Source organism: Sapajus apella, unplaced genomic scaffold (assembly GCF_009761245.1).
Source record: "Sapajus apella isolate SASKATOON/1434 unplaced genomic scaffold, GSC_monkey_1.0 scaffold9, whole genome shotgun sequence".
In the NCBI taxonomy this organism is placed as follows: Eukaryota; Metazoa; Chordata; class Mammalia; order Primates; family Cebidae; genus Sapajus; species Sapajus apella.
In genome coordinates, this window is record NW_022436949.1 from 30915093 (window position 1) to 30939776 (window position 24684).

A 24684-nucleotide genomic window follows, 5' to 3' on the forward strand; every position below is an offset into this window, starting at 1 on the left:
GCGATTCTCCTGTCTCAGCCTCCTGAATAGCTAGGATTACAGGCACACGCCACCATGCCTGGTTAATTTATATATCTTTAGTAGAGACAGGGTTTCACCATTTTGGTCAGGATGGTCACGATCTGACCTCGTGATCCACCCGCCTTGGTCTCCCAAAGTGCTGGGATTGTAGGAGTGAGACACAGCGCCTGGCCACAAATTGATTTTTGATATATAGATAAATTGTGGAATGGGTAAAAATCTTAAACTTTTGCAGCATAACCAAGAAAAAAGAAAGGAAATGGCTTTGAGTAAATGCTTTTGTAAACTGAAAATAAAATCTTAACCCCCTATCCCCACTGACTGCATGGTTGTCCCCTCAGCCAGGGAAACCCCAGAAATGACTTAAAAGCTTAGTGCCCATCAGAGGTCAGACACACATTGTTATAAGCCCCTCTTTTTTGTGGTTTCAACACATCTGACCAGCATTAATGAAAAGATAGAGATCATAAGACTGATGGAATGGGCTCTTTGTGGCATAAGATATCAAATTTTAAACAAGATTTAAGGCCACATCAGGCAATTCAGTTGCACATCCCTATACTTAAACTACAAAACATAAGCTATGTTCTAATGGCCACAAAGTTTTACTTTCTCTCTAGCAACTAAGTAAGTACTGTCCTCAAGATAAGCAATATTAAAATACTTGCAACTCATCCAGCTCACAGAAGCTGACTACATTCAGTAACTTTTAACTGGGCAGGTGTCTAAATTCAATAACTTTCTCCTGGTAAGAAGACCACCAACCACGCCTGGTCCTGGCCAGTTTACAGAGATTGCACACTTGTGTAACTTCATGTCCTGAAAAGATCTTTTAATATCCAGTGTTGGAAGTGGGCCTAGTGGGAGGTGTTTGGATTGTGGGAGTGGATTCCTCATGAATGACTTGGTGTCTTCATTGGGGAATGAGTAAATTCTCCCTCTATGAGTTCATGCAAGATCTGGTTGTTTTCAAGAGGCTGGCACCTCCTTCTGTCTCTCGCTCCCTCTTGCTATGTGACATGTTAGCTCCCCATCTGCCTCTCACCATGATTGTAAGCTTCCTGAGGCCTCACAAGAAGCAAGCAGATGTTGGTGCCATGCTTATACTGCCTGCAGAACCATGAGCCAAATAAACCTCTTTTCTTTGTAAATTGCCCAGCCTCAGGTATTCCTTTACAGCAAGGCAAAACTGACTAACAAGGACCTAATCATAGTACATTTTAATGTTATGTCCTCACCCCAAGATGAACATGAATTGTATGTTACATACACATTTGTTCAATATGCATGTGTCAGAACCACCTTCACCAATATTCATAGCTCTTCCTGTAACCAGTTGAATATGTATGTTTGACCAGCCTTTTTGACATAAATCTCCTACCTCACTCCCTCCTCATTTGAGGTGCCTATCTCTGGACTTTGGCCAGACAGATGCTTTACTTTCCAGCCTGCAGATGGTCTCTTTGCAGGCTGCTACCCTTTGTAAGAAATAAAATATCCTTCTCATTTTCTAGACTTACAGATTTTGTTTGTATGATTTCTTTTTAAGTTTACAGGTCTTAGAAAATAAACCTCAACCGAGCTTTCTGTCTCAAAAGCATTATCGTGAATCCTTCTTGCTAATCATTAGTGTTAACATGTTTACAGCCCATGTTCAAAAAGTTTACTCCATCTGCTGATTACAGTTGCCTTTGACTGAATTGTCTAAGGTCCACATTTCTTTTGATTTGTTTTCTTTTTGAGATGGAGTTTCCTTCTTGATGCCCAGGCTGGAGTGCAATGGCACCATCTAGGCTAACTGCAACCTCCACCTCCTGGGTTCAAGCGATTCTCCTGCCTCAGCCTTCTAAGTAGCTGGGATTACAGGCATGAACCACCACGCATGGCTAATTTTGTATTTTTAGTGGAGATGGGTTTCTCCATGTTGGTCAGGCTGGTCTCCAACTCCCAACCACAGGTGATCTGCCCACCTCAGCCTCCCAAAGTGCTGGGATTATAGGTGTGAGCCACCATGCCCAGCCTCCATTTCCTTTTAAAAACTAAGATCTGTAATGGATATACTGGTATTTATAATTCATTCTGCTAATGATTAACTCATGCCTGACAAATAGGAAAATTCATTTTTTAGGCAAAATAAAATGAACTTAAGTCTCCAAATGACCCTCTCCCCTTTTTGTGAGTTGGTATGAAAAATAAATTAATCAATGAGACTCCATGTAAGTTAAAATTTCTTGTCTGATAGACCTGTGTAAAGTGGACCAGTTGAGGAGAAGGAGATGCTTTTGCTGAACAGGAACCAGGCTTAGGGAGAACTGTGAGGATCCAGACTTGGGAATGATGTATTAAACTTTACCTTTAATCAGAAGATGACTCCCTAGAACCCATGGAACCTCACACTAAATAATCTGTGAAGTGTACAGGAAGTAGATGAAACAAGTTCTAAGGGAAACAAATGGGTATATATGTGAAAGCCACTTTCAGAGGCATAGTATTAAGAATTGGCTGCCAAATATTTCTGATTCCCACACTCCAGAAACATGACATGATTGTATTCCATGGCCCCTTTCCAGTTGACTGATACCTGTAATTAAAACATGGTGGGTGAGCAAAATAGATCAGTGCCATTTCTAGGCCACAGTATTTAAGTGACAGTGTAAGACCCTCTAGAACATTCTTTGCCTCTCACATAGTAACCACCAAAGATGGAACAATAGCTATTTTGTCTTCATTGATCCCTCAGGAATTATGTTGAACAGTCATTACTGACACTCAGTAAAGGAATTATAACCTGGCTGAGAAGTAAGCTTTTATTTTGACTGCTGAAATTTGGGGATTGACGTTTCAATACAAATTATAGTAGCATAACGTAAAATACCCTAATTCAACCAGCTATAGTTACCATTAACATTTCACAGGCTCAGCTGTGTTGGGGAGAAAGATCTCAGATGTCAGCTGTCAATTAAGAAGCAAACTATGAAAGCAATGGTCAATCCTTCAATCAGTTACTGTGATGTTACAAGCAAGAGGCTTAAGCAGAGAAAGCTCCAACTCCACCTATTTCATTTTCCTACATGGAATGGTGCACTGATAGAGGGTGAGAGAGATCAGCACAGGCAGAGACTAGAGGATTGTCTCACTGTTGAGAGAACCCCAGTAAGAGGTTCTTTCAGTTTTATGGACCCTGGAGTTATAGGAAATTGTGTGGGAAGGACAGGGAGTGGAAAACTACTGGATATGAAGAGTAGACAAGAGTTTCAACTTTTTCTCTTCCTGCTCTAATTAGGAAGTCTCAGCAGAGGTGCCAGAGGAAAGCCTCAGCCAAAGGTCCCAGAGAAAGAAGTCTTAGAAGGAAGGCAACTGATTAGTGATATGGTTTGGCTCTGTGTCCTCAACCAAATCTTATCTGGAATTATAATCCACACGTGTGGAGGGAGGGAGGTGATTGGATCATAGCAGTGGTTTCCATCATGCTCTTCTCATGATAGTGAGTGAGTTCTCATGAGATTTGGTTGCTTGATAAGTATAGGGCTCTTCCTCCCTTCAGGCTCTCTCTCCACCTGCCACCATGGAAGAAGTGCCTCTTCCCCTTCTGCCATGAGTGTAAGTTTCCTGAGGCCTTCCCAACCATGTGAAACTGTAAGTCAATGAAACCTATTTTCTTTATAAATTACCCAGTCTCAGGCATGTCTTTATAGCAGTGTGAAAACGGACTAATGTAGTTAGTAATACAGGTATGCCTAAGAGCATGGCCAGCCATGGAAGGCTGAGTCCTTGACTGAAACTCCTATCACAGACCAAAGTACACTGGCTGGCTGCCAAGCCTGGTATAGAGGAGGTAACTCTGCCCCATGAGGTTTGCCAGGACTGTGATCAGGCCTAAAATATCACACAAAAGTTTTTGGCCAGAAGACAGACTCCTGATAAATTAGTAAGACACCATTAGCTTAAGGCTCTCTTTATACTTTGAATTCCTAGATAACAGTCTGAAACCTAAATTAGAAATATAACAAACAGCCAAGATTCAGCCAATCACAGGCCAGCTAACTCATGAGACCACGCCCAAATAATGCCGACACCTAGCTGTGAACAACCAGGTGACCTCTGTACTTTGCCTGTGTCTAAGCTGTAAAAGCCAGCTGTTCACACACCTGGGTGAAGTTTCTTAAACCTTTCCTGGGTATGAATTCTGCCTGATTCATGAATTGTACTTTGTTCAAATAAACTCTGCTAAATTTAATTTGTCTAAAGTTTATGTTTTTGTTTTTTAACACTCCTTGACATATAATTGCAAGACCAAGAATATATTTGCTCTACCTCCAGAGGCAGAGAATTGATATTTTTTTTAATAGCTAGAGTCCTTTTCAAATGAGTCTATTCAGCTATCTATGATCATGTAACAGATTGCTCCCAAACTTACTGACCATTTTGATTTGCTCATAATTTGAGGGTAAAAGATTTGGAAAGAACTAGGCTGAGCAGTTTGTCTGTGATTCTTTTGGTGTCAGCTGAGTCAGCTGTGACTGGACGATACTGTTCCCACGCGGCTTCCCCTTTCACATATCTGGTGAATCGATATTCTTTATTCTCTCTCTCTCTCTTTTTTTTCTCTCTCTCCCCCTTCCCTATCCCGTCTCGCACCCCATTCCCCCAACACAAAGGTTTTATGTTGTCTTAACTTCTGGACCTTTCCATGCAACTAAAGTTTCTCACAAATTAGTGGTCTTAGGATAGTTAAATTTTTCATGAGGCAGGAAATAGAAGCTAAGACGTCCATTAAGAACTATACCCAGAGTCATTTCTGCCTCTGTTGCTGTTGTTCAAAGCCAACCTAAAGAGGCCACCTGGTTTTAAGTTGGTGAAAGATTCAACTTCACTCGTGATGGTTAAGCTGCAAATCACACTGTAGACACACATATGGGGTGGGAGAAGTTATTGTGGTTTTCTGTGGGAAACAAATCTGCCATATATTTCATGTTGGTGAGTTTAGAAAGCCTGGAATACTAACAAGCTTAAAGAACACCTGCCACAAGTTATTTATAGGTCCTAAGATTAAAAAATGTACACACAAATAACTGTCATAAAACATATATTATGTAAGAAGGAATACAAATAGCTATAATAAAACATACACGTATATTGTGTAATGAAAGAACAATAAAACATATACATATATTGTGTAAGATGGAATGTTTATTTCTAAAGCATCATGCTTATTTCTAAGGGATGATGTTTATTTCTAAGGAAATCTTTGTATTAGATTTTCATTCCTAATGTAACAAATTTCCATAAACTTGGCAGCCTGCAAGAACTCCTACATTTTAACTTAAGAGTTTCCCAGGTCAGAAGTTTAGGTGGGGTTAGCTGGTTTCCATGCTTCAGGTCTTGCAAGGTTAAAACTAAGATAGGGATAGGTCTGTATTTCCTACTGGAGGTTCTGAGGAAAGTTCTGTTTCCAAACTTATTTAGGTTGTGGGCAAAAATCAGTTTTTTGTAGTTGTAGGACTCGCATCACTCTTTCCTTTGTGGCTGTTGGTTGGGAATCAGTTTTTTCTCCTAGAGGCTACACTCCAGCTCTCTTATGCTCTCTATATGAATCCCTCCAGCAGTGACTAATTGAGTTATTGTCACCCTTTGAATTTCTCTGAGTAATCCTTGTGTAATATCTCTCTACCTTTGGCTGGAGAAGTGATTGGTTTTTAAGGGGTCATGTAATTATACTGGACTCACTTGGATAATCCAAAATAATCTGACTACTTAAATGTCGGTCACCTTATTTACATTTGCAAAGTCATTTTTGCCATGTAGCATAGCATATTCTCAGGTAGGAGAGATTAAGGCATGGACCTATTTAGAGGGCTAGTCTGTCAACCATAGAATTAACAGAAAGCATTCCATCTGTTTCTTGACAGATGAATAAGCTATTTCTGTGATATAGAAGTTGAAGCTATATAGAATGTGAACTATTTTGTATTCATGCTAAGTAGTTTAAACTAAATCTGTTTTGACTAGACTTCTATCTATGGTCTTCGGACATTGAATAATATGGTTTTTTTGTATTCTTCAGAGATAAATTGGCTAGTGAGATGGAAAATATTTAGACAGAGTGAACTAGCTCAAGGCTTAACTATCAGGAAGAGATAATAATGTTCTATATTGTGGCTTACTAATAAGATTGAGAATGGAAAATGAGAATGATTTTATGGGAATGAAAGTATTCAATGGTTATTTTTTGTTTGTTATAAGAGCCTGTATTGATTTATAAAATCTTCGTGGAGATAGGGGATAGCATTTTTCAAAATTAAAGAGACCATGGGTAAAAAAAAATACATTTTGTTTGAATTATATTGATTTTGATATTTTTAAGCTATCTTTAAGAAAATACCCTCCAGATAATCAGATACATTAATAGGTCAAGAATTCAAAGGAGAGACAAAATGCACAGATGTACCTGTGATTTTCTATTTTCTTTAGAATAATTTAAACAATAGACATATTAACATTTATAGAACCCAGGTCAGGATTTATATGTATTTCATTTAGATTTCACATATTTCAGAATTAGTATTTTAAAGTGTACAAGGAAAACAAAGAATCTTCCACTTTTTCCCCTAATATTCCCTTAGTGGTGTGTATTTTCTGCAACGGGCTGGTTTTAATAATGCTTGAGCAAAAGCACATTTTCTAGTTTTTTATAATTCCTTTTTTTTTTTTTTTTTGAGAAAAACATTTAAAGCCCCTTCTTAACTGGTGACTCCATTTTTGGCCACGAAAACAATTATGCCTTTAGTTTCCTTGTTTTCCAGAATAAATGGGCCTTTTTATCTACTGAAATTTACTCCAAAATGGAAAGAGCAATGCTAAAATGTCTAAATGGGTTGAGCCTAGATATTTGATAGAGTTTGGGAGGTAAGTAGAATCTCAGAAAGTAAAATAAATTTAATAGCTATGTTTAGAAACAAACACACTTGCAGACATTTTATGAGTTTAAAATTGTGAGCAGGTGATAAAAAGTTGCAGCATTAATAGAAACCCAAACACACTGCTGTGGTCAGCAGAATGCTGATGCAGGAAAAATATTTTCATCTTGATAGCATAACATCCTGTCCTCTGACATCAGGGTTACTCTGGCAAAGAGGCTTAAAAAGAAATATTCTAAAGGAGGTTGCTGCACATTTATAATGAATAATAATGTTTCCAAGTTCCAGTATTCTGCCTGCCTGTTTCTACATTGTGGAACATTTTAGGACTTTGTTAAACTTTTCCACAAAAACTTCTCTTTGAGAAGAGTATATTTAATAGAAAAATTATCTAACGTGACTTATTTCCCTCTCTTTCTCATATACATATTTCCAAATATATGTACATATATCCATATATATTTTTGTGTGGATCTATATATTTTTATACACATGGAAGTCAAAGTTCAGGCTAATTATCGTACAACTTAAACTTAGAAACCTGATAAACATACATGTGTTTTTTTTTTTTTCACATAGTGGAAGAATTTCATTTATTTTTCTGCTTGTTATTTTTGGTGAGTTCTTATTTCATTTGGATTTGTTTGACTACTTGCTTTTTTATATGTTTTCATTTTCGAAAATGACTTTTGCAATGTGAAGAATTTTAGGAAGAATGTTTACAAACAACAACAAATCACCTGAGATACATTACAAGTGTCTGAAAAATTAATGTTTCAAACATTGAGATTTAATATTTAGGACTTGTGGGGGCCTAAAAGTAAAAACAAAGCAGGGATCATCTGCCAGTTATTGTTGACACCACTGTTTACTAAATGCCGCCAATATTCGAAATGTCTAAAACAGAACTAAGATTTGTTCTATGATGTGGCACATATTATGAGAAACATTATAAATTTTTATTGATTAATACTAATATTGAGCACAGAATAATAGCAAAATGGAACATATTACATGGGTTTCCCATTTCTGATACTGACATAAATGCTGACTAATCATGCCTACACATTTGCCACGGTTGATTAAATGTTTACTGATTCTAAATCCACATCCAAAAGTCTCTTACATCTTTCTTTATAATATTAACTATTAGGCTCACTTTTGCTCTTTGCCCCAAATTCTCTAAAAATAAACAAGGTTAAAAGTCAGGTGAATTATTTTTTCTAGACAGGAAATTCTGTCTTGCTGTCTCATTCTTTGAACAAATTCAACTTATTTGTGAAATTATTTTCCTAATATCCTGTAAAATAGTATCAGAGACATAGTTTGATATGAGTCATATTGATATAATAACTGTCTCATGTGACATGGGACAATTTATTTGATTTACAAATGAATACAAATTATAACATCAAGATAGTCTGTAAAATATATTAGCAATATTGGCTATTGTTTATACTGAATATAAGTGTTATTTAGAAGTTTGGAAAAATCAATATCTTACTTGAAATTCAGTGGAATACGTTAACTCTTTTTTTGTTTATTTTTGGCAGTAGAAGTAAATTGCAGAATAAAGAAAAAAACTGCAGGCAAACACTAATCCACTTGTCCTCTTAATTTATGCATATGCATATACATAGACACACAAATAAGTCATACATTTAAGCTATCTAATGATTTTCTGCTGTCTAAAAACTAGAATATTATTTAATTTATAGAATATTGGTGCTAGAAGGAACCTTAAACATTACATCACCCAAGCCTGTATTTTTATTGCCAAGGTCATAGAGTGAAGGTGATTCAAACCAAAATCAATTTGTCTTCCAAGTCCAGTTTCCTTTTTTCTTAAATATGTTGTCCCTTATGTCTAGAAAACCCAGAAAGAATATAATAAAAGCCCATTTCTAAAATCCCCACCCAGATCATTTTAAGGGATAAGGCCTTCTCCCACCTTCATGTTCCAAAAGCATGCTGTTTGATTTTTGATCCCAAACATATTAGAGGCTTTGTTAGCAGCTCCTTCTGGCACTGAATCATCTAATACAAAAATGCTTCTCCATTTAGCGTATGAAGAGGCTAGAATGAGGTTGGAAACTAAAATTCATTTGAGAAGAGTGACATTAGTCGTTCAATATTTTTATTCTATTGAAACATACTTGTCTTTAATTTAGAGGACTAGATTAAAACAGGTCTTCCTTTCTCTTTTCATTCCTAAAATGGAAACTACTAATGCAAATTGCTGACTCATTGTATCATAAAGGAAAGTAAATAAAGAAACCAGCTCAAGCTCTAGTCATCCAAGAATATCATGCATAAAATAAGAAAAATGTTAAGTCCATAAAACTTTTAAATGTGCCCATGATATGTTTTGAAACTTTTAAATTCCTCCATGATAAATTTGAAGAAACTTTCCTTACTGTTAGATGAGCTCTATTGTCAATCATTTGATGATTCATTCTTCACTCATGTATTAGTTTATTTAACACATTATTTTGAATGTCTTTAATGGGCCTGACACTTTTCTAGACCACTTTATGGGTAAAATGCTGAAATCTCTTCCTTTGAGGGTGCTGTTTCCAAGTCTTTGACACTGAATCCTACAGTCCATAAACTGTGCAAGAGCTAGATAAATCTCCAAATTAAATAAATAATTTTGCAATTTACTTGATTTTTTCAGTTATTCTATTTGGCATAAACAGGGAGTCAGATGAGTTTGATTTAAAAATCAAGGTGCAGTTGAGAGGACATGGAGCGGAGCAATTAGAAATGCAGGTTCAGGGGCCAGTAATCCTGGGTTCAGATTACAGGTCTGCCCTTTTCTAGCTGCGAGACTTGGCCAAGTTAGATACTTCTTCAATTGTAGATGTTAACATGAAAATTAAGATAATACTATTGAGTTAATTCAGGTAAAATAATTAGAGAACCTGGCATATGTTAGATGTTATTGCTCATGTAAATTGCCTTAGGCAAATAGAATTGTAATTACAGTTACAATTTAGAGAGGGCAAGAGATGACTCTAGGCATGAAAGGAGAAGCCAGAGTACTTAGTATCTAATAATAAAGTTATTTGACTAGGAGATGTGCGTGATGAAAATAAATGAAGCACTTTACTTTGTAGCAAGTTATAGACAAAAGTAAATGTTGGAGATCTTATAATTGCCTGAAAACTGTTTTTTCATGGGGAATAGATTTTATTCAGAGAAACTAGTTAGCAGAATTACATAATAATCTAAGTTAGAACTAATGAGATTTTATATAAAAATGATAAAATTATAATTAAGAAAAAATATATTTGAACCAGGGAACATAGTAAAATAATGTATGGAGTTATTAAATCTAATCTATAAGATGAATTACTATTATTTCCCAATATAAAAGAATAAAATGTGGCTTGGAGATGCTTAGGAATTTGTCTACTAATTTGTCTACTATTTGTCTACAATTTTTAAGTGCTAGGCTTAGTTTCATACTAATTTATTTGAGTTGATAATTAACTTTATTATATCACAGTCCTTCTGGTTATTAATTTCTATGCAATAAGAACAGCAGATGTTTATTGAATTGATTCATTTTGTGTGATTATAAGAATAAAGATATAGTCAAAAATGAATTATGGCTCTCCAATTAATGATAGCAGAATTAGAAGAAAAATAGACTGAGGATAAAAATTGAAGGAGAAGATTGGTTCATGTTGGCAGAAGGTAATTCATAACTATCCATAGGATGTCCAGAGGAAGATGTTGAGAGTGCAGGTGAATATATTCATGTGAAGCCATAGGAGAGGTGAGGGCAAGAAATAGAGATTATGAGTTTAAAGTGCAAACAAAACAAAAGTAGAGAAGAAAATAAAAAGAAATAGTCCAAGAGGCACCAAGATAATCAGGGCAAACAAATGGAGGAAAACCTTACAAGGAACAAAAGCTCAGCAGTGTTGACTGGAATATAGTGTGATACAGTCACAAAAGGATGGAAATGCTTTTTATTAAATTTAGTACCCAAAGGCTTTTAATTTCCTTGCAAAGAATATTTTGAATTCAGGCATGGAGAAAGAAACTAGACTGTTAAATTTTAAAATGTCATTAGATGCAGAGAACTGGACTCAGAAAAATGTATGATAAATTTTCAGTAATTTTGATTGAGAAAAGAAAAAACAGTCGGGAGTTGGTATTGTAAATAAGGACATTTGTTTTATTTTATTTTGTTTTGTTTTATTTTTATTTCAGAAATAGATATACTCATATCAACTGGGGGGGTGATTATGTAATAGAAATGGGGCTCTTTATTTGGAGCAATGTCTGTAAGGAGGTGAGTAGCAAAATTACCAAAAGCACAGGCATCCTGAAGTAGACTCATAGATGTAGGGGACAAGATCCCACAGCAGGTCAGTTTCTTACTTTGGGATCTATTTTCTTCCATACTTAAAATAATTACAATTTCATAGGTAAAATTCAGTCCCTATCAAGCTATAAATCCTTCAGGTTCTCACAGTCCTTCTTACGATAACATCAGATTTCTTGCCCAGAGTCTTGCTTGTGCATTTGAATTTCATTTAAATTTTGAGAAAATACTGCCCTATATAACCATGATTCCCCTTATCTTCATATGTATTATCAATTTATTTTGAATTTTCTCTCGCTATTAAAGAAAAATAAAGGCCATTACTCAATGCTCCAAATAAAAGTGTGAAAGTGACTTTAGGCAGTTTAAAGATGGTGGAGATAGGCACTGAATGTATTCTAATTGAAAGCATTTTTGAAATAATTTCTGGTAAGCAAAATGGCTCAGCATTCTTTCTGTCTTTCCGTTTGTCTCCGTCTGACTCTTAATTAACTACTCCTCTCTCTGAATTTTTATCCTAATTTTAAAAAATTAAAAACAGAAAAATCCAGAAGACAAACCATAAGGCAATCCTCTAAAAGTCCCAGAGCTCAGTCTTAAGACCTCTTCTTTGCTCTATCAACATTTAATTTGATTAAGAAACTGCCACCTGTTTTAACACATAAATCCTGATTTCTTAGCAATTTCACAAAAGAAGTCTTGTTAGAGATTTCCACAGTGGAAGTGAAGCAAAAGCTGTTTTGTTTCTTATACATATTGCCACCTACCAGCTTGCTTCCTTCATTGATATGAGGCAGTGGCAGGGCCTGCAATTCCTTTATTGTCCCCTTATTTCTCAAATTCCTGGATGCAGTGAGTGTGTTTATCTGCATGCAAAGGGCCCAATTTCTTCAAGATCCCTTCCCCATCAAAGTCAGAGGCAAACAGAGCTGACACTGCATCTTCATGGGAGTTCAGATCATGTTTGTGGGTTCCAGCTTAATCTTGGGTCGTCTCCCCTACTTTCTATCCAGTATCCCTTCCAAACCTGCCTACTCTGTTTGCTTCTACTACTGAAATCTATTAAAATATCAAAAGATTGTGTATGTGTGTGTGTGTATGTGTATGTGTGTGAATTTAAGTAGCACAATGGATATGTTCAGTATTTCAATATTTTCTAACTTTTTAGAATAAATTTACTACCATGATATATTGTAAAATCATCAGTTGAGTTCTTTATGCTGGTTTAATGATCATTTAATTGTGATGTCTGTGTCCCTACACAGCTGTTTATAAATGAGCAATTAATATAGTGTGCTTTTTAGCTAAATGCATTATTTTGAATCATTTCAACTAGGTACTTTATTTACAGTGATAAAGGCTATATGCCTGATTTGTTTACTTCAAATTAAAAATGCTTTGCTCTTTTCTAAATTTATCTTGTACTATAGATTTCTCTCTTTTTGCCTGGATTATCTTCTGTGCTTTGACTGTATTTGGAGCTCATATTAAAGATTGCACTTTAACTTGGGAGGCCAAGTGGGTGGATCACCTGAGGTCAGGAGTTCATGACCAGCCTGGCCAACATGATGAAACATGTATTTTTTAGTCTCTACTAAAAATACAAAAAATTAGCCAGGCATGGAGGAAGGCACCTGTAATCCCAGCTACTTGGGAGGCTGAGGCAGGAGAATCACTTGAACCCAGGAGGCAGAGGTTGCAGTGAGCCAAGATCACGCCATTGCACTCCAGCTTGGGCAACAGGAGTGAAATTCTATCTCAAAAAAGAAAAGAAAAAAAATGGAAATTAGCAACAGTCACTTGAAATAGTATTTTTTCCTATAGAAAAGTATGCATAGAAATTGTACCAGTGCTTCTTAAACATCTCTGGATACACATTTCTGAATTTTAGTAAAAGTTGTAAGAGGAGAAAAAAGAATACTACCCTTTGATAACTTGCTATAGTCAGATTTGGGACATGATATAATCACTCTGGAACTACATAAGGGAAACTTGACAAATAATTTGGCTTAGACCTGAATATATCTGTCAAGGAAAACTTATCAAAAAAGTTCAGCCTTAACAACATTAGCAAATTTATTGAGTGTTTACTATGTTCTAGCTAGCTACCCACACACTCTCTGAATTTAACTCCTTTTAGCTTTATTTGAGAAAGATAGGAAATGCCAAATAATAACTTCTTCAAATAAAGGAAACAAACTTAAGAAATGTTGGTAATTTGAATCAAATCCAGTCAACCATGTATATATACTACAGTGGTTGCCATTCAATGGGAATATGGTGCTAGATATAAAAATAATCTTAGGTTGAAAATGGTACCAGCATCTTTCTATTTGTGTGACTACCTCAATACCATAGATTTTCCACTTCCTGATTCCTGTTTTCATTCTGTATTTCCAATTCACTCTAAGAAGAATAGCATTATAAAACAGTGCAGGGACAGCATCTTCCTTGTACAGGTTAAAATAGTAAGTAGAACTGTGAAAGTTACCATTCCAATGAATACTTCAGTGGAAGTAGGGATGAAAAAAAAATAAAAAAATAGAAGTTCTGTAAAGATACTGAGCTCTCCCACTGAACATAAAGTGTGGCAGGAAATTACAGGACATTCCCATTATCTATATTGTCAATATCTAAATGGGGAGGAGTGTTTAAGTAAAAACAAGACCAGTCATTGTCAGATCTTCAATATGGCAAACTGCCAGTACTTTTAGAATCTTGAAGTTCAGACATTTAACAACCCACTCTCCATTTAGGTAATTTAGTCCTTGTGAAAGGAAGATTGGCAGAAAGGAAAGAGAGTGAAACACTCTGTTTATCCAAAGAAAAATAGATCCTGGGCACTAAGTGCACCATCTTCTATCACGTTGTCCTGCCCAGGCACTTCGCTTTATATGCAGAGCCATTTACAGGACAAAATTGACTTTAACCACTCCTTGATCTTAGAAACCTGTACACTTGCTATTTACTACCCAAGGAAGCTGTTCTACTTTATAGTCTTTTCAGGAAAAAAAAAAAATCCTTCCACATTTGCAAAGATTGAGTGCCCACACAATATTAAATTCACGAAAACCTACTTAAGATAAATTCTGAACTAGTGCTTTTAACACATTTAGTAGGTGTCAGAAATAAAGTAAAAGCAACATGAAGTTGCTACTTGTGAAGAAGTTAGGTAAATCACTATCAACAATCCCTCCGCAGTCCTTTCGCTTACCTCTTCCATCTTATAAGGTAACAAAGAAAGTGCCATTCCTTTCTCAGGTGGAGGCCAGTAAGAAAAATTTAAAGACTGTAGGCTACTCTAATGCCGTATAAAATTTTCTTTTTAAACCTGGATCAAAGAGGCAGCATTCTATGGTATTTAAAATACATCTCTTTATTGCTAAGTATTCATTAGGATAGAAGAAATACATATTTATTTAGTCTTTAAATATTATATAAACCATTTAGTTCTAAAACATCATGGGTTTAAGTTTGGTGTAATAGTGTGGAAACATTATTTTAAAAATAACGAGAAAGTTATTCACAAACAAAGATGACATTCTGAGCCTTCAATTATTTAATTATGTAATATTTCAAAGAACTGATATACTTTGAAAAGAGGGTGGTTTCTGGTGTTTGGAAGAGGTGATTAAAATATAAATGCAGTTGTGGTTAACATGAACAAAACTGTAGAGAAAAATCACTATTGATTGAACTTTTATACCAGGCGTAAGCTCTTGAATGGAATTTTACATAGTTTTGCTTTTTCCCCCTTAAATCCTCACAGTAGACCCACGGGAATTGCTTATTATTTGTCTTTCATTAATGAAAAAACTAGGCCTAAAAGATAAAATATATTTTCACAGGTCACATCAATGCATTTAAAAGCAAGAGTTTCTTACTTGGACTCTGGTATTCTTCTTCTGTGGCATGTATCTTTCATATTGCTGTTTCCAGGACAGTACCCAGGGCTTGTACATTCTTGGTCTCTCTAACCCTGAACAATGGGGAAAGGGGCCCTGGAGGCGTGATGAGTTTACCATTCCAATAAATATCGTGGACCCAAAGAGTTTTGCAGAAGAGTAATTTATTAGACAGAGAGAGAGAAAGAAGACAGCTCCCACACTGTCATGGGAGGGGACTCAGAGAAGGAAACCCTTCAGGTAGGAGCCCCTGACGTTTTAATCCTTGAGTTATTCCCTCCCTATTCATGTTCTCGTCCAATGAGGGGAGTTCCTTCAGACTTCCTCCGGAGTGATTGATCTTTGACTCTGACACTGGATTGGCTACTTCTTCTACAACCCTGAATTACACAGCCTCTTCCTCCCAGAGCTTTCAGTGGGAATTTGGGACAAAAGAGTCCCCCACCTGGCTTTCCCTTGCACAGGAAGATCAGACAGAATTTTACCTGGCCCACGTGCAGGAGGTGCTCAGTGAGGTGGAGAGCCAGGAAATTCCTGCATTTGAATCCCCTCTGGTCTCCAGATGGAGGTGTAGAGGAGGTGCTCAAAGGAAATTCCTGCATTTGAAACCATGCCCCATGTGGACCCAGGAAGAGAAGTTTCTTTAACACAGTCCCTCAGTACCCCCTCTGAACAGGAAAGTCCAGCTGCTGTTGGGACATGGGCATCGATTGCTCTCTAACTACTTCCTGCTGAATTGGGGCACAGAAGGGGCCCTGCAGTTGAGGTTTCCTCCAGAGGGGAGTCTTCCAGGGGTTTAGGTCAATCCAGAGGTCTGTTATAGAGCTCATGAGTCAAGGCATTCCGGGTTTCATTTGCAGGACCATTTGTAGCCTCATGGCCTCAATTCTAGAAGAAGCAAATTTGACAAGAAGGTTAAAGATGAGAGGCCTGAAGGCCAGCAACAACAGAATGGTGACAAACGGGCCTGGAAGACGGTAGAGCCAGGACAGCCAGTTGCTACACAAGCTCCAGGATCCTGTTTCTTGGAGGTCTTTAGCCCTGCATTTGATTTGGTCCCTGAGTTCTTTAACTTTAAGACAAGACCTGATTGGTTTACAAAGTAGTAGCATTCTTCTCCTAAAAAGAGACAGGATCCTCCTCTCTGCTGTTAGCAGATCCAGTGCCCTTCTATTTTGAAGAGCCACAGCAGCTAAAGAGTTAAGCTGCTTCTGCAGAGTTATGAGAGAATTAGCAACTTTTCCATCCTGAGATAGCTTATAGTAAAACTGAGTAGAGGTTGTAATTCCTTCAATGTCAGGACCAAGTCCTCCTGTTATTCCGGCCCCCACTATGAAAGGAATAATTGGGGTTCAAGTATGGTATGGCCTTGGCAAGAGAAGACTCTGCACCTAAGAGTCGGTGTAAATCGTCATGGCGGGGCACTAGGAAGGAGAGGAGGCATGTTTCCCCAGGGGCATTGTTCAGGCAGCAGTAAGCTGAGGTGCCACAAACAAATAATAAGCCTGGTGCTAGGCAGTTGAGGACTGGGGATAAGGCAACCCAGCTTTGGCATAGGGAAGCATTGGAGTTGTTAGGAGAATTCACACAAGTGAAGTTTACGGTAGATGGTATGTGTAGATTTGTGACCAAGGGACCTATAAGCCCTGTATGATTTGAGGGAGAGTTAGTTAGGTTCCATGAGTATGGAACTGGAACTGGGATATACGGTTTGAAGCATAGTGGAAGGCAAATCCAACAGTCAGTTGGGTTGTTGGAGGCGGCCTCTTGTATTCCTGTGAGGGTGGTGGTAAATAAGCTGAGTATACGAGAGTGTGTACAAAGGGCCTCGTGTAACTTGGAAAGGTCCAGGCCCTTTTAGGGACTGGTTTTACTTTGCAGTTTGCTTAGAGTAGAGACTAGTTCCTAACGATGCTGTTCCTGAGCCTGATCTTGAACTCCACCACCATCTGACATTCCAACATGGGTAAAGTATGCCCAACAGGTGGTGGTTCCTTAGCAGCTGGACAATTAGGCCTAATTATTGTTCAGTCCAGTAGGTGTGTGAGTTGTATGTGCACAGGGAAGCAGAGGTATAGCAATTTTTGTGCATATACATGTATGATATGAAAATAGGAGGTGGTTGTACCTCTGGAACCAGTCTTGGAGTGACAAATCATGGGTGCTTCTTCCAGGAAGATTATAGCTAGTACTATGAGTTTACATGTAGGGTGTGCACGAGTTGACAGGATGAGTGGGGCTAAAGAGAAGATAATGAGAACCTTAAGAGAGGTCATAGCGAGGGAGTGATCATATCAGAGGGAGAAGAGGAGAGCTATTAGAAATATAATTAGGCAGTAAGCCATGGATAAGGACAGTTTATGAGATGTAGGTCCATCCGTAGGGGCGACCACATAGAGTCTGGTTGCAAATAGTAAAGTTAAGAGTGATAGTCCTGTTAATGCCAGGTTGTAAGTTAGACTCATGAGTAGTTACCTTCCTGGGGATCTTGTTGGAAGAGCAAACATAGATCCTTGAAACGCTGGTAGGTGTACAAAGGGCCGTCTCCTGGAACTTCAGGCTGTGGAGTGGAGGGCCTATGATTTTATTCAGGAGGTGTCCAAGGCTTCAGCGAAGTGTGATGAATCCACGAGTCAATTCCCAGCACCTTAACTGCCATTGGGGTAGATAGAATAACCGAAAATCGTCCTTCCCAAGATGGGCCTGGAGAGGGAGAGTCTGAGGGGAGAGACTTACCAAGCACCAAGTGTCCAGGGCAGAACAACTCTTTCCCTTTTTCCCTAGGGTGTCCTTCAGGTAACGTCCTAAGAGGCTGTTGGTACTTAGCCAAGGAGGTTCTATCTTTTGGTAGATCTGCTGTTTCCTTGTCTAATCCAAGATCATTAGTAAAAAAGGATCTTCCATAAAGCATCTATCTCATGGGGGCTGAGTCCTATTTTCTGAGCAGAGTTTTGAGCCCTTAAGAGTGCTATTGGTAATAGGGAAGGCCACGGGAGGTGGGTTTCCTGTGCCTGTTTCTTTAGGTGTCTCTTAAGAATTTTGTTCATCTCAACTTTCCCTGAGGACTGAGGCCTCCAAGCACAGTGGAGATGATACTGTATTCCTAACGCTTTGGAAATTCCTTGGGTCACTGCAGCTTTGAAGGCAGGGCCATTATTGCTTTGAAGACAGGGAGCCCAAATCTAGGGATTATTTCATTAATCAGGACTCTTACTATCTCTTGGGCTTTTTCTGTTCTACAGGGGAAAGCCTCAACCCGGTTTGTGTAGGTATCTACACATGCTAACAGATGTTGATGTCCCTGAGACTTAGGCATATGGGTGAAGTCCATTTGCCAGTCCTCACCTGGATAATGACTGGTTCCCTGTTCCCCAGGAGGAATTTTGCAGTGTGCCAAAAGAATATTTTTCTGGCATATTTCACATCTTTTGACTATTTGTTGGACAGTCTTGAACAGGCCTTTTTCTGTAAATATAGATTTGGCTATTCCATACATATTATCTATACCCATATGGAAGGTTTGATGTAGGATTTTAAGTACCTTCCACTGGCTGGCAGCAGGTAGGAGTGCTTTTCCCTCCTCAGTAGCTAGCCACCCTGAAGGAAGAAGATTATGTCCCTGGGAGCTTGCCCGCTCTACCTCTGCTGATGAGTATTGAGGTTTAGTTCCCTGGAGAGGGTTTTCCCATATTAAAGGTCCTTCTATAAATTCTTGTCTAGCTGCCCTTATTGCCTCTAGGTCAGCTGCACTATTGCCTTCTGCTTCCTTCTCATCTCCTTTCTGGTGACCTTGGCAGTGTAAGACTGCTACCTCTTTGGGTTCTTGGACAGCTTATAATAAATCTAAAATTTCCTTATGATATTTAATGGGAGTTCCTGCTGAGGTTAGGAACTCTCTTTCCTTCCATATAGCTGCATGAGCGTGGAGAAGCAGGTAAGCATATTTGGAATCTGTGTATACGTTTATTCTCTATTCTTTTCCTAATTTTAGAGCTCGAATGAGGGCTACTGGCTCTGCCAGCTGGGCACTAGTCCCAGGAGGAAGGGAATTACTCTCAAGTGCTGTTTGATCACTGATTACTGCATATCCTGCTTTTCAAACTCCATTTTCAATAAAGGAACCTCATCAGTGTATAGGTTAAGGTCAGGATTGGCTAGAGGAGTTTCCAAGAGATCCTCTCGAGCCACATAGTTCTGGGCTATAGCCTGCTGACAGTTATGTTGTCTGCCCCTTCCTCAGGAGGAAAAGTTGCTAATTGAGGGCTGCACATGTGTGCAGCTGAAGTATAGGCCCTTTGAGCATTAAGGCCTGATATTTGAGTAAGTGGTTGTCAGACAGTCATAAGCCTCCTTTAGAGGCCAGAATTCCAGCTACATCATATGAAGTTCATACAGTTAGATCTTTCCCCTGCACAATTTTAACAGCTTCTGTGACCAACGAAGCCATCATGGCTGTGACCCGCAAGCAGTGTGGCCAGGCTTTTGCTACTGCACCAGTTTCCTTACTTAGGTATGCCACGAGTTGTGGTATGGTCCCCCAAGTCAGGGTGAGAAACCCCAGTGCCACTCCTGACTATTCCATAACCTACAGGGAGAAGTCGTTCCCTATAGGAAGGTTTAGAGCTGGATCCTGCAGTAGTGCCTGCTTCAGGGTCTGAAAGGCCACCTCAGCTACAGGGTCCCATTGCATTAGATGGGTGTTAGCTTTTTTGATTTCCTTAATTAGAGTGTAAAGGAGTTTAGCTATTTCACCATATCTGGGAATCCACAATTGGCAGAAACCAGTTATTCCTAAGAATCCCCACAACCGTCTTAAGGTTTTTGGACACAGGAAGGCCAGTATGGGTTGGAGACATTCTCCATCAAGGGCCTGAGTGCCCTTAGACAAGACAAGCCCTAGATATTTTACCTGTTGCCTACAAAGTTAGACTGTTGATTTGGAAACCTTATATCCACAGGTGACTAGGAAATTTAGAAGGTCCTGGGTGGCCTGCTGACACTGGGTTTATGAGTTAGCAGTTGAAAGTAAGTCATCCATATATTGAAGAACCAGGGTATTTGGATATGAAAAATGACTAATGTCCTGAGCTAGAGCCTGGCCAAACAGATTGGGGCAATCTTAAAAGCCCTGGGATAACACTGTTCAGGTGAGCTGAGAATTCTGGTCTAAAGGGCCTTCAAAGGTGGACAGAAACTGGGAGTCAGGATGTAACGGAACACAGAAAAAACCATCCTTAAGGTTCAGGATGTGAACCATTGTGCCTCTCCTGGTATTTGAGAGAGCAAGGTGTATGGGTTGGGTACGGCTGGGTATAAAGGGACCACAGCTTCATTAATGAGCCTGAGATCCTGCATTAGCCTCCATCGTCCATTAGGATTTTGTACTCCTAAAATTGGAGTATTACAAGGGCTGTTATAGGACCTCAATAGACCTTGAGGTAAGTTCCTTACAGTATCCTGTAGCCCCTTTGTGGCTTCTGGTCTTAGGGGGTACTATCTTTGGTAAGGAAAAGAGGTGGGATCTTTTAGCCTTATTCGAATTGGGCAGGCATTCAGGATTTCTTCCCTGACGTTTATATAGATAATGGTTCCTACTCTAACAGGTCCTCCCCTAGTAAGGGAGTGGGACGTTCTGACATGATGAGGAAGTCATGAGAGAAGAGCATATCTCCCCAGTTACAGCTTAGGGGCTGGGAGAAATATCAGGACACTGCTTGTCCTAGGACTCCTCAGATAGTTATAGACTTGGAGGACAACCTTCCAGGCCAGTAAAGGAAAACTGAGAAGGCTGTGCCAGTGTCCAGGAGAAAGTGGACCTCCTGGGTCTCTATGGTCAGCTTTACCTGGGGCTTGGTGAGGGTGCTGGCTCGTGCTGGTGCTTGCCCTGGGTACCCCCAGTCCTGCTATTGGGTCATCTGGTTAGCCACCTCAGACCCTGGGAACCCTCATCCCCGGGGACAGTGTGCCTTCCAGTGATCCCCTTGGCACAGTGGGCAAGGATGAGGAGATAGTCCATTCCTCTGGGGACAATCTTTCTTAAAGTGTCCTGGTAGGCTGCAGTGGTAGCAAGCTGTGCCAGACTGGAAGCTAACCCAAGCCTTTCCCTTTTCCAGGCTCTTTAGGTCTGCTTGCCTAAAAGCCATGACCAGCGCTGTGGCATTTTTCTTTCAGCCTGTTCCTCCTGGTCTCTATTATAGAACAGTGAGGTTGCTAGATTTAGTAATGATTCTAGACTCTGTTCTGGCCCCAGGGCCAGCTTCTGGAGCTTCCTCCTAATGTCTGCTGCTGATTGCATAATAAATTTGACTTTTAGTATTAGGTGACTCTTGGAGTCTGGTGACAGGGGAGTATACTTTCTTAAGGCTTCCCAAAACTGCTCAAGGAAGTCTGTTGGGTTTCCTTCCTTTCCCTGAGTTATGGTGAATAACTCTTCATAGTTTACGGGCTTTTTCCTGGTTTGTCTTACTCCCTCAAGTATGCAGGTCAATAAGTGCCTATGACTCTAATCCCCATGTTCTGAATCAGGATCCCAGCAAGGATCCATGCTAGAGACTGCCTGTCTACCTGTAGGGAATCTGTCCTTCTCCTCTGATGTCATTTGATCATGTACTTGACTAAGGTACCACGTGTCCCCGAACTCTTGAGCCACTGCCAGATCAGCCTGTCTCTCATTACTGGTTAGGGTCTGACTAAGCAGTAACATAATATCTTCCCAATTTAATAGAAGGACTGACCCGGGCCCTGCAAAACATCCATGTACTTGTCTGGGTCATCTGAAAATTTTCCTAAGTCAGCCTTGATTTGCTTTAAGTCAGAAAGAGAAAAGGGAGTATGTACTTTGGTTGGGCCAAATTCTCGTCCTACTGCCTGTAGGGGGCAGAGCTGGGCCATCCTAGTAGCCTTGGTGCCTTGACCACCTCGGCTTTCCCTGACTCCTCGATATGGGGGTAGTGCTGAGGAGGGGCCAGTAGTGTATAGGTTACAGGCCTTACATAGCTGAGGATTATCCCTTAGAAATAAGAAAACTTAGCCGGGCGCGGTGGCTCAAGCCTGTAATCCCAGCACTTTGGGAGGCCGAGGCGGGTGGATCACGAGGTCAAGAGATCGAGACCAACCTGGTCAACATGGTGAAACCCCGTCTCTACTAAAAATACAAAACATTAGCTGGGCATGGTGGCGCGTGCCTGTAATCCCAGCTACCCAGGAGGCTGAGGCAGGAGAATTGCCTGAACCCAGGAGGAGGAGGTTGTGGTGAGCCGAGATGGCGCCATTGCACTCCAGCCTGGGTAACAAGAGTGAAACTCTTCTCAAAAAAAAAAAAAAAAATAAGAAAACTTGTACATAGGGGACCTCAATCCATTTACCTTCTGTCTTACAGAACAGGTCTAATTGTAGAAGGATGTTAGAGGGGTGTTATAATTTACACTTCCCTTAGGAGGCCAGGTTCAATTAAATTAGGCCTGACCATCAAACTGCCCTAGGAGGATAAGCTCCTTGGGAGGGGCATCTAAACACAACAATCTTAAAGAAGGTAATGGCTGGCCACATGGCCAAGGCTGGAAAAATGCCCTCAGAACCCTGGCCTTCTCCCCACCCCACTTTCCATTCTAGGAATGGACATAAAAATGCAAGATCTCATATTATGTAGTTAGTATTCATTTGTTGTTATGTAACTTTTTAAAAATGCTTTAACAGCCTTGCATAAATTCTGTTGTCTGTCTTGTGCTCCAATTAAGATTCATTCAAAATATTCCTTTGGTAAGACATTATTTACAAAGTACTAATCATAAAAATAAGGCAGGAAAATAAGAAAAATGGGCATTTCCTAACATCAACACATGATAAACACTTTAAATGTTATATTTAGAATGTACATTTTTTTTCTTTTTTTTTTTTTTTTTTTTTTTTTGAGACAGAGTTTCCATTTTTTTGCAACATCAGTAGAAAGGACACAGTGCCTGGAAGCTAGTTTGCCAATTATGGGCAGTACCAACAATAAGCACTCAAATAACTATGTGAGCAGCAGACACAATAGGGTCAAAACTAGAAAGCAGAAAGAAAACAAGCATCAAGGTAAAGAGAAGTGGCAGACTGAGTTTTGGGGCATACATGAGATACTCCATTTTAATCTTCCGTAAAAATGGAGAGAATCCACAGAGAGATATTTAATTATCAACAACAACGTTTCTGAGGCTGTAATCCACCATGGTTTGAGAATTAAAAGGCCTTAAGTCACCTTGATTTAATTACAAACAGTAAAGTTTCTGAGGCCTCCATCTACCATAATTTGAGAATATAGCCTTGTGTTTTAGTCACAATCTTAGGATATTCAAGTTACAATAGTAATTATAGTAATTACAGCAATGATAAAATTGATTACTAACATAGTATTCTTAGGATTCAACATACACTTTTTGTTTTCATCATGACATTAAACATGTAAAATGGATAATACTATTCCTGTTTTACAGACGAAACATTTGAAAGTCAGGTGTATTAAGTAACTTGTCCAAATAACATAGCAAATAAATGTTTTCGGTATTCAGATTAGTTTTTCTTACTTACTATTGTGTATTTAGCCAGCATTGCTACAAAATATGGACTCACTTGGTATATTTTTACACATGAAAAGTACTTGTTTGGTACATGAATAAATTCTATGTAGACTAAAACAACTGACAAAATGGAATCTAAAAATAGAAACAATATAGAATATAAAAAGTATATATACATGTACATATATATCTCCATCCTCTTTTACTAAACTGTTTTATAATGTAAAATACAAAAAAAGATTTTCATTAAAATCTAATGAGCTCACATCTCATTGTTCAGAACTGAATCATTTCTTCTCTTATATCTGCAAAAATATAATAGAAAATGTGTATTTTTCGTGTGGGCATATTGGCATCAAGTAGTCTCTGCTCTGTGTCTCAAAGAAAAATGAGCAGGGGTACTAGATAAAGGCAATAGCTATGAAGTATGAATACTTAATTAAAGTATACATTTAAAAGAATGAAAACAAAGCAAAACAAATTAATGTCATACTGTTTTTCTCTAATTGGCACAGTTTTGTTGTTGTCATTGTGTTGTTTGCTTCTTTATATTGTGCTTGTTGGTTTAAAATGTTCCCCATTGGCTAAAGTTTAAGGAATAGTATTTCATATATTGTTGATGAGAAGATGACTGACAAAGTACAAACTTTGTCAGTTAGGTCATTTGACAGTGTGTACAAAAGCATACATTATAACTCATGAGATTTAATCTCTACGGGAACAGAAACCTAGGTTGTTCCTTAGATGGCAATCAGACGGTGAGCTGAAGATAAATGCCAGCCTCAGAACAGACATGCACTAAATGTTCTTGGAGTGAAGGAGTGAATACACCTAATTTTTGTAATTCCAATACTGACAAAGTATCCTAGATAATAAAAACTATTTGCATATAAATGTATGTAAAATAATGCTAAATTTAGCCTTGTATCTGTAAAACTACAAATGGA

The 24684-nt window shown here is 38.6% G+C and overlaps 1 long non-coding RNA gene across 1 annotated transcript; it reads right to left on the reverse strand.

Annotated features, from left to right (window-relative positions):
• Positions 1–774: 774 nt before the first annotated feature.
• Positions 775–24577, reverse strand: LOC116551334. Its single transcript, XR_004268856.1, has 4 exons — positions 24567–24577; positions 20487–20488; positions 14228–14234; positions 775–850 (listed from the first exon to the last, which is right to left on the reverse strand). It is a non-coding gene; the product is annotated as an uncharacterized LOC116551334 (long non-coding RNA).
• Between the last annotated feature and the right edge of the window lie 107 nt (positions 24578–24684).